We start from the raw sequence: 13792 nt of genomic DNA, 5'->3' as shown, positions 1-13792 counted from the left end.
ACAATATTTCTCCCGGACCTACTCATTGGTTCAGATATGTCGATGACATTTTTGCTGTATGGAATGGCTCTTCTGATGAACTTCAACAATTTCTCACTAAGTTAAACGCATTTCATCCTAGGATCAAGTTTATCCTAGAAGTAGAATCAAATAAGCAGTTGGCCTTTTTAGATCTAATTCTTCGCCAACCAGATGGTAACCTACATTTCTCAGTTTATAGAAAGAAGACTCATACAGGCCATTATATCCATGCAGAATCTCATCACCATCCCAGTCAAAAGGCAGGAACTATTAAAACACTGGTTCATCGGGCCCACTCCTTTTGTTCTACAGACGATCTTTTACAGAAAGAACTACAATATATAACTTCTTCCTTTCTATCTAATGGTTATAAGAATTGCTTCATTAAAAGAATTTTGAGTAGTTTTAATATGTCTTCTTCTTCAAACACAGAGGAAATAACGCGTATTACTATCCCTTATGTACAAGGCATCAGTGAACGTATAGCAAAAGTTTTAAAACCACTGAATAGTTTTGTTGCTTTTCGACCGTTTAGAAAAATCTCCACCTTTCTCACTTCTCCTAAGGACAAGCTTCCTACATCTTAATCATCCAGGTGTCTACCAGATTCCGTGCTCTTGTGGATTATCTTATTTCGGACAAACAGGAAGATCTGCCTCTATTCGGCTAGAAGAACACCAATCTTATATTGAATACTTTAAACCTGAAAAGTCTGGACTTTCTGAACATGCCATCTTCACTAGACACAGAGTTCATTGGAGAAAGACAAGAGTTCTTCACAAAAGTCAGTTTCTCATGGAACGCCTTTATAAAGAAACATGTGAAACTACTTCATTCTCCTAACTTAAACAGATCCGACGGCTTACGTCTATCCCCTTTTATGGGAGATAGTACTTTACAAATCAGCTAATCTTTCCTAATTTTTTATTCTATTAATTTTTTTATTTTGTTTTTTTATTTTTATTTTATTTTTTTATTTTTTTTAGGAAAGTTATTGACCTTTTTAGTTATCTTACACCAGCTACTTAGGTGGCGCTTTTTGGAATTATCAGTTAGTGTTTAATTTTGAGCTTAATGTACTGAAGATGCCTGTGACACACAGGCGAAAATTATACTATTAAATAATCTTTCTACGTGAGATTTTGCGTTATTTATTTTGTATCGAGACTATTCTTATTTATTGCGTCTTCTCTCGATGTGAATTTGTGCACATTTTTATGTTGGAACATTATTTTAGTAATAACTAGTTCATGTCCTGGGTAGAAATTTAGCAACTACTTACCATTACAGCCTTTGCCCCTTTCTCAATTTTCCCTAAAATATGTTCATATGTGTGTGATAATCATTTCCTACTCTGCTGTTTAGTTCTCCAACAAGGACCAACTTTCCCTTTTTAGTTGTGTTATCTGCCTTCTCTAATGCTTCGAAAAATTCTTCCACTTCTTCCTTAGTAGAACGTTCTGTGTGACCATAAGAAGGAATAAGTCTCGTTGTCAAGAATTCTAGGTGACGTTGCTTGTTAGCGCATTCTTCAATAACCAGTGAACGGTATTTCGATAATGAAATACCGCGAGTTGGCAGATTTGAAATAATTCTAACACCAGAGGAAAACTCACATAAAATATTTTATTAGCATAGAATTTTCACAAACTATCATAGACATCGTCAATACAAGATCGCAAAATGGCAATTGAAGATTAACAGATAATTTTAAAAAGCGCCACCTAATCAGCCTTGAGATAACTAAAAAGGTCAGTAAATTTCCTAACTTACTTAATATATATATATATATATATATATATATATATATATAATATATATATATATATATATATATATATATATATATATATATATATATATATATATTATATACTATTTATGGAAGATAGTTTTCCTCCAAATTAATGTTACCTATCAAGACGCCATTATTAGATCTTATATTTCTACCTCTAAGGCACTTTCACTGTATCATCCCTACATCTTGGTCTTCCTCTGGGTGTATTATAATTAGACGAAAATTCTACGCTAATAAAGTATTTTACGTGAGTTTTCCTCCGGTGTAATAATTAATCCTAATCAGTTTCTTGCAGCCTTATTCCGTTAGTAGTAAACACAGCTGAGAAAACGTTTATCCCTGAATGCACAGTTTTACACTTTGTGACACAAAACTGATTACCATTCTCCTTCTTCCATACTGGCAGTTTGTTTAAACCATTCTGCAAGGTTTATATTTCAAAATTATTAACTCTTGCTATACCTAATATTGATTAATTAGCTAACAACTGAATATTTCTCTCAGATTATTTCCTGTATCATTAATTTACAAATTAATGATACAGGATACCCTGACTAGCTTATGTCTCAATAATACCCCCCCCCCCTTCATCCCATTCATGAGGTTTTGCAACTAACATTCTCTCAATCTGTACTCGTACTTCACGTTCCAGAGACCACTGATCACCTTTGTGAATCTTATCTGGACCATTGGTTGGCCGAGTGGTTAGAGTATACGCTCTCCAGCCAAAAGGCGGCGGCTTCGAATTCTGCCGTGGGCATGGATGTTTGTGATTGTCTGTGAAAATACTTGTGGTGGTGGGTGGTACATGACGTTAGAGTAGTTGCGGTTCCTTGTAGAGTTAGTTGGTGAATTGAGTGGGGGGGGGAACGGGAAGTGGTGGAGTGGGTGTCCTCCCTCGATGAATCGTTGGTCTCCTTTGAGGTGTCACGTAATAATAATAATAATAATTTCCAACATATGCTTGTCACCATGAAAATCCAGCGACCACCTCTGTGCACAATAATCCATATGAGGCCTGGTCAAGGTCTTTATACAATGGCATCATAATCTCTCTACTTCTGCATGTCTGGTCCTGTGCATCATTACTATTATGCGATGTGACGTCTTCACAGCTTGTGCAATGTGCCCCCTGAATTTCAGGCCCTTTACCACCATCACTACTAGATCTCACATCTCCTCTAAAGTTTCAACATCAGGTGTATATTTTGCATTCCATCATCGCATACCAAATCTCAAAACACTTAGCAACATTGAACTGATAGTTCCACTTACCTGCCCATTCATGCAATCTATTCAAGTCCTCCTGTAAGGCCATAACTACCACTTGACTCTGCATTGCTTCCCCAAATTTTGCTACATATCACTAGTTAAACTCATCCCAATATCATTAATATACAAATTGAACAACAATGGTCTCAAATCTAACCTCAGAGGTACACCAATAGTGACCTTCCTCTTACAGGACCCTACACCCCCATATACAACTTTCAGATACTTATCTGACAGCCAGTCACTGAATCAACTCAGAGGTCTGTTATCCAATCCCACATGTTTCAATTTATTTAAGTTTGTTGTATGAAACCCTATCAAAAACGTTTGCAAATCCAAGTACACCACTGTATATGCATCTACCCTGTCTAATGTATTTGTCACCTTGTTATAGTACATAAGTAAGTTAGTAAAACATGATCTCCCTTTAACAAACCCATGCTAATAACCACAGAGAATACTGCTGTTATCAACCCGTTTCTGTATCTAACTTCTCACGAATCTCTTCAGTACCTTCACCACAATTCTAGATATACAGACCGGTCTATAATTTGAAGCTACAGCCTTATCACCACCTTTATGCGTGGAACAATTTTACCCTCCTTCCACCCCTTGGATCATGTGCTTTTGTAAGTCTCTTAATAAACGGGCATGCCAGTGCTACTGCCAATTCCCTGGAACTTTCCCTTAAGATGTGTGATGATATGTCATCAAATCCTATTGCCTTATTGAGATCAAGGATATTTATTTCCTCAAATACCTCCTGCTCACTCACAATTACGCCATCCGCTCCTATGTCCTCTACACTTAAGTTCCTGATGATTCCACTCTGATCAGGATAAAACACCCTTATAATTTGATCACTCGGTGGTTAAATTCTAAACGAATAAACACCGGGGTCGTTAAAGTAAGGATCATAAATGTGAGGCTATTGCCCGATTATGGCAACATTTTTTTTTTAATAAATTTATTTATTTATTCTGGTGGAGTTAAAGTCATCAGGCCTTCTCTTCCACACCACCAGAAACATTAAATACAAATATAAAATTACAAATTAATATCATGCTTCTAACATATTAAATGATAATTCTTTTTAATATAACATTAGGTTATATGAGCGATGAAAAACCAATAGGCATATTCAGCTTGTTACATAAATGCAGAAAAGAAAGGGAAAAAATGGATCTAAAATTCAGTTTTACTTCTAATAATTGTTTCTGCACTTGTGTGAGATTTGATATCTCTATGTTCATAAATTTTCTTTCTGAGTTGCTTTTGTTGGCACTTTAGACCAGTGGTTTTCAACCTCTGTGATAAAGCGGCGCGGTGATTTTTTTTTTGTAAGACAAGGTCCCGATCGCAACAAATTTACTTGTAAATACCTTTTCAATTTTTTTAAAGTCCATACATTAAACTAACATAAGTATTAATAATTAATTAAATTAATAATTATTGAAATATTAAAAAATTAAATATATAAAATATTAAAATATATAGAAAATTAAAAAAATTAATAAGTTAAATTGATCATTAATTAAATAGCTGTCCATGTACTAACGAATGAATGCAGACTTTTCTCCTGTGTACTGGTAGTTTCCCCCCTTCTTTTGTTCATCCTGGAGATCGCTCTGTAGGCTTGAGGTGGATGAATCACTAATTGTTGCATCACAAACACCTTCAACACGAGATTTCTTAACACCGAAATTAAGCAAAGTCCTTTATCTCTTATTCATATAAAATTTAAATGTGTAGGCCTGTTACTTTTTAAAAAAATCACGGCATTCCTGTTTCGAAACAGGCACTTACACACTGCAATACGAACTTACGAATAAAGTATTCAGTATTACTAGATTTGAGAACCTGATACAGATCTTCAATTTCAGTGGAAAAATTTTCTGTGTATTTTCATACTGATTGGGCACTAACATTTTCAACACTGTGATCCACATGCAGGCAATTTTTATAACCGGTCATAAACAACGGTATTCTCTTCCCTGAATGTTGAAAGATTTCGATGTGTGAAAATTAGCGATAATTCATGAATACTTCCATGTTTAAAAATACGTGGCTTGATCACTGACATTTGCTACAGAGGTGTTATTTAGGCTTTCTGGGTCTGAGCTTTTCGAAACATTCACGAATATTATCCTTCTCAGAATATTTCCACGATAAAATATTTATTCATGAAAAATTCTTACAAAACTAAAATGACAAACTTCAGACAGGGCTTCCCCTAGGAATTTTATTGCCCCGTGCAGTAGCATATTTTGCCGCCCCTCTCCCTTATTTTTCGTATAGTTTATGCCAACTTTACCGCCCCAAAAAAACTTGCTGCCCTGTGCAAATGCACGTCTTGCACCGTCGGTAGAGCCGGCCCTGATTTCAGAACTTCTCGCGTCCCTGTATAATATATGTCAGAGTCCGGTACCGGGCCGTGGCCCAGTGGTTGAGAAACACTGGTTTAGACCCTTTCACTTTAATACATATTAATCCATTTGTCAACTCCGCCATGGAATCCTTAGTGGTCTCATGTCAGTCCCAAGCCTGGATAAAGGAGGAGGGTTGGTCAGATGGGTGTCGATGCTCTGACTAAAGAAAAAATACGATCGATATCTGATGCCTATAGGATTAACACGTAAAACATGCCGACTCGGACGTCGCCCGGATCAAGAATGCCCGCGATACCAATCGAGCAATCGGGTTTGGACCGAAAAGTGGGATATCGAAAGGAAACAGAAACTGAAACTAACAGAAAGAACGTGGAATGTGCGGTCACTTTGGATGGAGGTGTACAAAATGATCAGGAAAATTAGAATTACTTCGTTAGGAAATGAAGAGATATCGGGGTGATATACTAGGATTAGTGGAGATGCGATGGACATCATCTGGAGACATCAATGGATGCGAAGTAAAATGGTCACGACATGACACCATGCACGAAGCAGAAGTTGGCTTCCTATTTAGCAAAAGAGCTCGAGAGACACTAGGCTACAAACCAGTTAATGAACGAATCATAGTAGCAAGATTTCAGGCAAATCCATTCAACATATCAATAGTCCAGATATATGCACTCACATCTGACAGCACAGATGAGGATATTGACTTATTCTACAAAGATCTGACAGAGGCAATAGAAACAATACCAAAGCAAGATGTGCTAATTATTGAAGGAGATTGGAATGCCAAAGTTGGAACAGATAATGATGGTTGGGAAAGAGTCATGAGAAAGTATGGTTTCGGAGAAAGAAATGAACGTGGTGAAAAATTGTTAGAATTTGCTGTGGACTGCGAGATGATGATCTGTAACACAAGATTCCAACAAAAGGAGTATAGAAAATATGATTACGATTAAAAGAAGATGGATAACATCATTACAGCAGTGTCAAACTTCTCAAGGAGCGGATATAGACTCGGACCATAGTTTAGTGATTACAAACATCAAGTTGAAATTAAAAAAGAAATATAAACCCCAACATCAGAATAGAAGAGATACAGCAAGAATAAGTGAAGCAGAAATAGGAAGAAGGTACAGAACAGTGCTAGAAGAGAAACTTAAAAGTGTGGAGAAAGAAAAAAACTGGAGTCTAAGAGTGAAAAGAGTAATGAATGCGATAGAAGATGCAGTTGAAGAAACATTATCAGAAGAAGAGAAGATGAAGAAGAAATGGATTAGACAAGAAACATTGAAGTTAGTACAGGAGATAAGAATGTTGAAAATAAGAAGGGATACATCAGAAAAAATAGAGGAAAAAGTGTAATGAGGTGAAAAAAGCAGTCAGAATGGATAAGATGAAACGGTTAGCAGCCCAATGCCACAATATAGAACAGTACTATGGAGAGCATAAAACAAGGGAGGTATACAAAATGATCAGAACCATTAATAGAAAGTGGCAACCAAAACAGATCACAATTAAAGATGAAAAAGGCAAGGTATTGATGAATAAAGAAAAAATTGTACAGCGGTGGACAAGATATTGCAGGGAGTTATATGAAGAAAAACTAGATTTAGAAGCATTGGGAAACTGACTGAAGAATTGAAGCAGATATCACCAGCGGGTAATGAGCATGATATGGACATTTTAAGAGGACAGGAAGAAAAAGCAAAAAGACGGCTAAAACACAAGAGTCCTGGTAACGATAATCACTGGAGAAATGATTAAATATAGTATAGTTACAGAAATGCACCAACTATGTAATATGGTATGGAAAGAAGGGAAAATTCCAGATGAGTGGATGAAAGCAATATTGGTGGAATTATACAAGAAAGGAAATAAGTTAGAATGTAAAAATTATAGAACAATTGCCTTGACAAGTCACCTTGGTAAAGTGGTGATGATGATGATATTGACAGAAAGATTGGGAATACAATTAGAAGCATACCTTGACGAGCCAGAAGGATTTAGGAAGGTTAGAATTACAGTTCAACAGATTTTGACAATGAGGTTAATAGCAGAGAAACTAGGAGAAAAAATAAAAACATATATACTTGCTTTGTTGGTTTTCAGAAAGAATTTGACAGTATTGAACAGAAAGTGACATTAGCAGTTCTGGAATCCTATGGCATTGATAAAAAAACAACAACTAATAGCTATATTAAAAGGTTTTTATCAGAATGCAGTTGCAGCAGTTAGAATAGGTGATGATTTGGGAGAAATGGTTTAGAACAAGCACAGGTACTAGACAGGGGGAACCCAATATCACCAAGCATTTTCATCGCACATTTAGAAAGAGCAATGGACAAACTGAAGGAAGATGCAAAAGGAATATCTGTACATGGAATGAGAATTAACAATCTGAGATTTGCAGATGACATTGTTATTATTGAAGAAGACGAAAGAGAACTACAAAAAACACTGAACCTGTTAAATGAGAAAGGGAAGAGATTTGGACTTGTTATGAACTTGGAAAAAACAAAGACAATGGTATTTGGTGAGAAGAACATGAAACAAAAGATACAAGTGGATGGAATTGATATAGAAAATGTAGAACAATTCACATATTTGAGAAGTAAAATGATGTATGATTTGGACTGTAAAAAAGAAATAAAGATCAGGATTGCAAAGAGAAGAACAAATCTGAAGGCCATGGATAACATCTGAAAAAGTAAATTGATCAGCCTGCAAACAAAACTAAAAGTATTGGAAACATGCATCTTCAACGGTGTACTGTACGGATCTGAAACGTGGGTAATAAACAAGGAATCAAGAAAAAGAATTTTTGCATTTGAAAGAACTTGTTAAAGGAAGATTCTAAGAATAGGATGGGTACAGAAAATCACAAATGAAGAGCTCTATCGGAATATACAACCAAAAGAGAATCTAATGCAGAAGATTATAAAACGGAAGCTGCAATTATTTGGACGCATCTGTAGAATAGTGAGGACCGGAAGATGAAGACATTAATGTTTGGTATTTTGGATGGTTTAAACAGAAGAGGTACACCATACAGAGAATGGATAGACGATATAAAGGACTGGTGTGGAATGAGTGTACATAAACTGCGACATTGTGCATTGGACAAAGAAATGTGGAAGAAGATAGTGAAGGACGGATCGGACACCAACGAGCAGTGAGCCCATGGTTCGTGATAATGATGAATCCATTTATCCACTCTGATGCTAAGTGAATGATGTGAAGAACTTGCTCCTCGGGTCTGTATCTCTACACATGTTATAGACTCCAAACCTCTGTCCTTACAAAATAACCAATTGTATTTATCTTTGAATGCTATCCACTGGTCGAGTGTCCAGCAAGTCGGTAAATCTTTCCTTTCGTTCAACGTATTAATATTATCGCATTGCAACTGATGGGAATCCTGTGTTTCTGTGGATTCGTCACAGACTTCTTTCTCTTCAGAAACTACACACACAAACTGTCATTACAAACTCGTTTTATATTATCACTGTCATCCGAGCTATTTTTGCATGTAAAGAAGGTACCAATGTACTTATCTATATATGGTTGAAATAGTAGAACTACATAAACACAAAAATATTACACGATAATCTTTTTGCTTCTCACAATCACGAGCTCTGATAAACTGCTGTTCTGTTGTTGGTTACTGATTGTTGCAAACGTTGTTGCCAACAAGAAAAGACAAAATATCGCTACGAGCCTGTCAAAATGCCGCTACACTACGCTGCAATAATGTTTGCTTGTCAATCGTTGCAAGATAATGCATTACAGGAAGCATCAAACTTCTTCGTCCCTTTCCTCACGCGTTCGTAATCATGCGACTGTTGATATTGACTTCATATATACATTCAAAACTGTAAACAACTGTTGAATAATAACACACTAATGTATACATAATTACTGTAAAGGGAGAAATCACAAAACAGAAAAAAGTTTCCGGGTCTGGGCCAAGTGTATAAAAAGGTTGCGGGTCCGGTGCATAATAAAGTTCCAGTGCCAAGCCCCGGCTGAATTTAACCACTATGATCACTGAATACCTCAAATATGTCTTCTGCAGCAGTTGCCATTCTACTATTTTCATCCATTAACACTATCTTACCATGACCATTCTTCCTATTACTTTCCACATATCTAAAAAACTCTCAAAGATTTTTCTTTGCTTGATTTGCCAATTTCTACTCAAACTGCACTTTTGTTTTCCTTACTGAGTCACTCTCCTGATTTGCTCTTTATACGCTTTGTGTAACTGATTATTACCATTATTCATCTTGTACTGCTCCCAGAGTAGTCTTCTTCAGATTTCATGCTTAAGCTCCTCATTCACCCATTTTACACCAACTTATTCAGCCTTTCAGAACACATTCACACATTGATACCGTTATATATTTCTCAGTTCCCAAGCAGCATTTATTTCTTTACATCTCAATTCCATGCTATATCTCCAAGCAGCTGTCTCCTAAGCTTGTTATAATCACCAGCCTTATAATTCCACATATATCCTTTACTTACAAAAGTCTGGGGAGCCACAACCCAGGTGATCACTTCATGATCACTCTCACCAACTGGAGGAAAGTATAAAATCTCCACTCACAATTACATCCTCTGATGAAACCATCAGATGTAAAATTCTCTATCCTCGCATGCCCTACTTTACGTCCTGCCTGAAATTATTCTCTCTCAAGAACTCGAGAAATTAATTTTCCTTATTCCCAATTGCTATCTCTTCAATTCCAGTTCATCCAGCTATACTGCAAATATTAAACTCACCCATAATTATTACCCTTTCTTTGTTCACTAATCCAAGTTGTTAATACATTTCTTCACCACTCTACACATTCCAGGGCCTATAGCAGCATCCAGATGAATACCTCGTCCTGTTCAACACCATCTAGCATGGCACTTCAAATTGGCCCTCTTTCATGTGTACAATTTCCTATTCCTACCTGCGAGAAATACTGTATCCTTCCATTTCTATTCCAATTAGAATATCATCTTCATTCAACTATGCTTCACTTATTCCATGAAGCAATGGTTATGGAATCCTACTAGTCGTATGTCTTCTCTCACACTCTGCTCCACCATAAACTGCTCTGATTTATCAGCTACCATCTAATCCACATCACTAGCTGTTTATGCATTTCCATATACTCCAATTTATGGGAGGGCTCCCTGCAGTATCGTGTTGAATGCCTTTGTAAAATCCAGCAGTATCAATCATTGTGTAACTATTCCCTTCATTCTACTCAGCATCATTTTATTACAAACAGTAATTTACTGCAGCACGACCTACCCTTTACAAAACCATGTTACTACCCATACAATTTCCTATTCCTATCTACATATTCCTGAATTCTGCTCTTATCTAACTTCTCCAATACCTTGACCACCACTCTTCAGATGCTGAACCTAACGTGGATCCTCTTGTTTGCAACAGAACTATTTTGTCCTCCTTCACTCCCTAGGCACCCCGGCAGAGCTGAGATTTTGTTTTTTAAGATTAACAAAACATTTTCTATATTTCTATATACAGGATGGTTCAAAATTCTACGTACAAAATTTGAGAGGAGGTAGAGATCCTCAAAATCAACCATATTCACATAGGAAAGCATGACCGGTAACGCCATCCGAAAGTGATAGGTGTCGCTGTTCGCCAGTGCTCCAGGTGAGCAATTGGGGCTTCCCCATTCAAGCTTTCGATGTCATACGAAGAACATGCGTCGTTTTACGAACACTGAGATGGCAGGCATACACCTCGTTTACGGGTTAGCTGACGGTAATGGACGAGCCGCTGTACGAATGTATCGCTAAAGGTACCCATATCGCTACGAGCCTTTGTTCACGGCCGCATCACCAAATGTTTGCGCATTTGCATCAGAATTTGTGTGACTATGGATCATTCAGGGAGCGCAAGCATGATAGTGGGCGGCCAGGATCGACGCGAAATCCCGCCATGGAAGAGGTGTTGCATGCGATGGCAATAATCCAGACAAGCACACGTGCCGTTGCCTCTGCTATGGAGTATCTCGATCCAGTGTATTGCGCGTTTTACTCTGAGTCCTTCCATCCATTTCATCTGCAATGGGTCCAGTTACTGATGGTCGAAGATTATCCTCGATGTGGAATTCACGCAGTGGTTTCTGCAGAAAAGTGACGTAGACCCGGATTTTCCAACTTCATCCGTGTGTTTTGTTCACGGATGAAGCTTCATTTACCCACGAAGGGGTCTTCAATCACCACAATGCTCAAGTGTGGGCCCATGAGAACCCAAACACTGTGCGATCACATGTTGCACACCGCTTCGCCATTAATGTATGGGCAGGTATCGTCACTGACTGTTTAGTCGGCCCATATCTGTTACCACCCCCGACTGGACTCCCAGAAGTATTGGACCTTTCTGGAAGAAGTTCCGCTAGATTTACTGACAATGTTCCAATGAATGCGCGTCGGCAGTTGTGGTTCCAACACGACTGGGCTCCAGCCCATTTTGGAAGTTCTGTGCGTCAGTATTTGGACAGGTTCTTTGGGGCTCGATGGACCCGTCGCATGGTCCCCATGCTCACCTGATTTATCGAGCATTGATTTCTTTCTGTGGGGACCCTTAGTCATTGTGTACGCCTGCTGCCTCTGACATGGACCTCGTGGCAAGAATCGCCATCGGCGCTGCTAATATCCGGGAAACTCCAGGTATTTTCGAAAACGTACAGCAATCGATGCATTGTAGGTATCAGACATGCATCACTGTTAATGGTCGTAACTTTGAGCACCTGATGTGAAACCATATTATGTATCCAACTACTATTGAACTATTCAGTTACGCCTAATAAAGTTTTTACACTACTTACTTCCTTGTGTTATTTCTGTATCTTTGTGTCCCTGTTAGTACCTTTCGGTGGCATTTATGGTCATGCTTTCCTATGTGAATATGGAGTCCGCATGGTTAGCCTAGTGGCTTTGCACTTCGCAACCATATGTCTGGGGAAGGAGTGTCCTAGGTTCGATTCCCGTCAATGACGTGAGGAGCTCAAGTATCTGATATAGCCAAGTTAGCCAGTCTTGGGCATGGACAGCAGGGTTTTTTCCACCAGTTTATCTGGTGTGTTTCATCCCGCAAGCAGGCTAACCGATCCAAGGACACACACGGATTACAGTCAGGAATACTTACCCAGCTATAGGTCTGATTCGTCAGCCTATGTGGGTTCCGGAGCCTGCATAAAATTTAGAGGGACTAGATGGTACCGTGAACTCCCATAAAAAAAAAAAGGGGGAACGCTGTATCATCACACTGAATTTATTTTTAATGTTCTCTACCTCCCCTCAAAGTTTGTACGTGGAATTTTGAACCATCCTATATATCAAAACGTATTAGTTCTTTAAAAGATAGAGGATGGGTAAAGAGAAACGTGGGAATTGTAATGATGTTCCGAGGTGTTCTGAACACTGTTACAAGTGCTTATCCTTCACAAGTGGCAAGCGTACCATAAGTTCCTAACAGCATTTCATAGTAGGATTGTCTTTAAAAAAAAAAACATAAGCTTGAAATAAGACAAATATTTAATCTTTAATATATTAATCATGATGAATATGGGAATCTGATTTTCTTGATGGGAGCTCTTTTTCTTGTTATGAGAAAGGTCAGATATTATGATCAGGAATATACAGAAACAAAGCAGTTTTGTTCACATGGTATTCTTGATTGAAATGCAAAAGAATAAAGAAAACCTGTGCTTATCCTTCTTTTCAAGTATATTTTTCATATATTAACTAAAAAAAAAAAGCTATTCTCATCCCATCTTCCTCTTGATAATAAAAAAGTGAACCAGAGGGAATAAGCAGACAGTCTCCATCTCTCAAGCCATTTACTGATAGCTCAAGCTGTTAACGAATCAAGGCTTTCAGGATAAAAAGTATGACACAACTGCACCATCTCCTGGTCCCAAACCCTAACACTAGTATTATTATCTGTAATAGTGTGAGTTCTACGGTCTTTTTTTTTTTTTTTTTTTTTAAGTTCTGCAATTGAAAACCTGAATTTCAGGACAGAGGAAAACCTAACTTGCCTGTACCAGACATAGACTAACCCAGGAACTACCCATAAACAAGTTCCTCTATGAGAAAAATTCTTGTTTATATAAACTAATGTATGTAAGAATAGGGCTAATCTATCTAAACTAAATGAAATATTTCAAAATTTGAAAAAGTGAACTCTTTAATCCTTACTTGTCTCATTTTCAGCATATAAGTAAAAAAATACAGTACTGCTGTTGATCCCCCCCCCCCCCAAAAAAGA

This window comes from Typopeltis vanoorti, chromosome 14, assembly GCF_054136105.1.
Source record: "Typopeltis vanoorti isolate ZY-2024b chromosome 14, IOZ_Tvanoo_1.0, whole genome shotgun sequence".
NCBI classification, from domain to species: domain Eukaryota; kingdom Metazoa; phylum Arthropoda; class Arachnida; order Uropygi; family Thelyphonidae; genus Typopeltis; species Typopeltis vanoorti.
Note: the sequence above shows the minus strand (reverse complement) of the source record.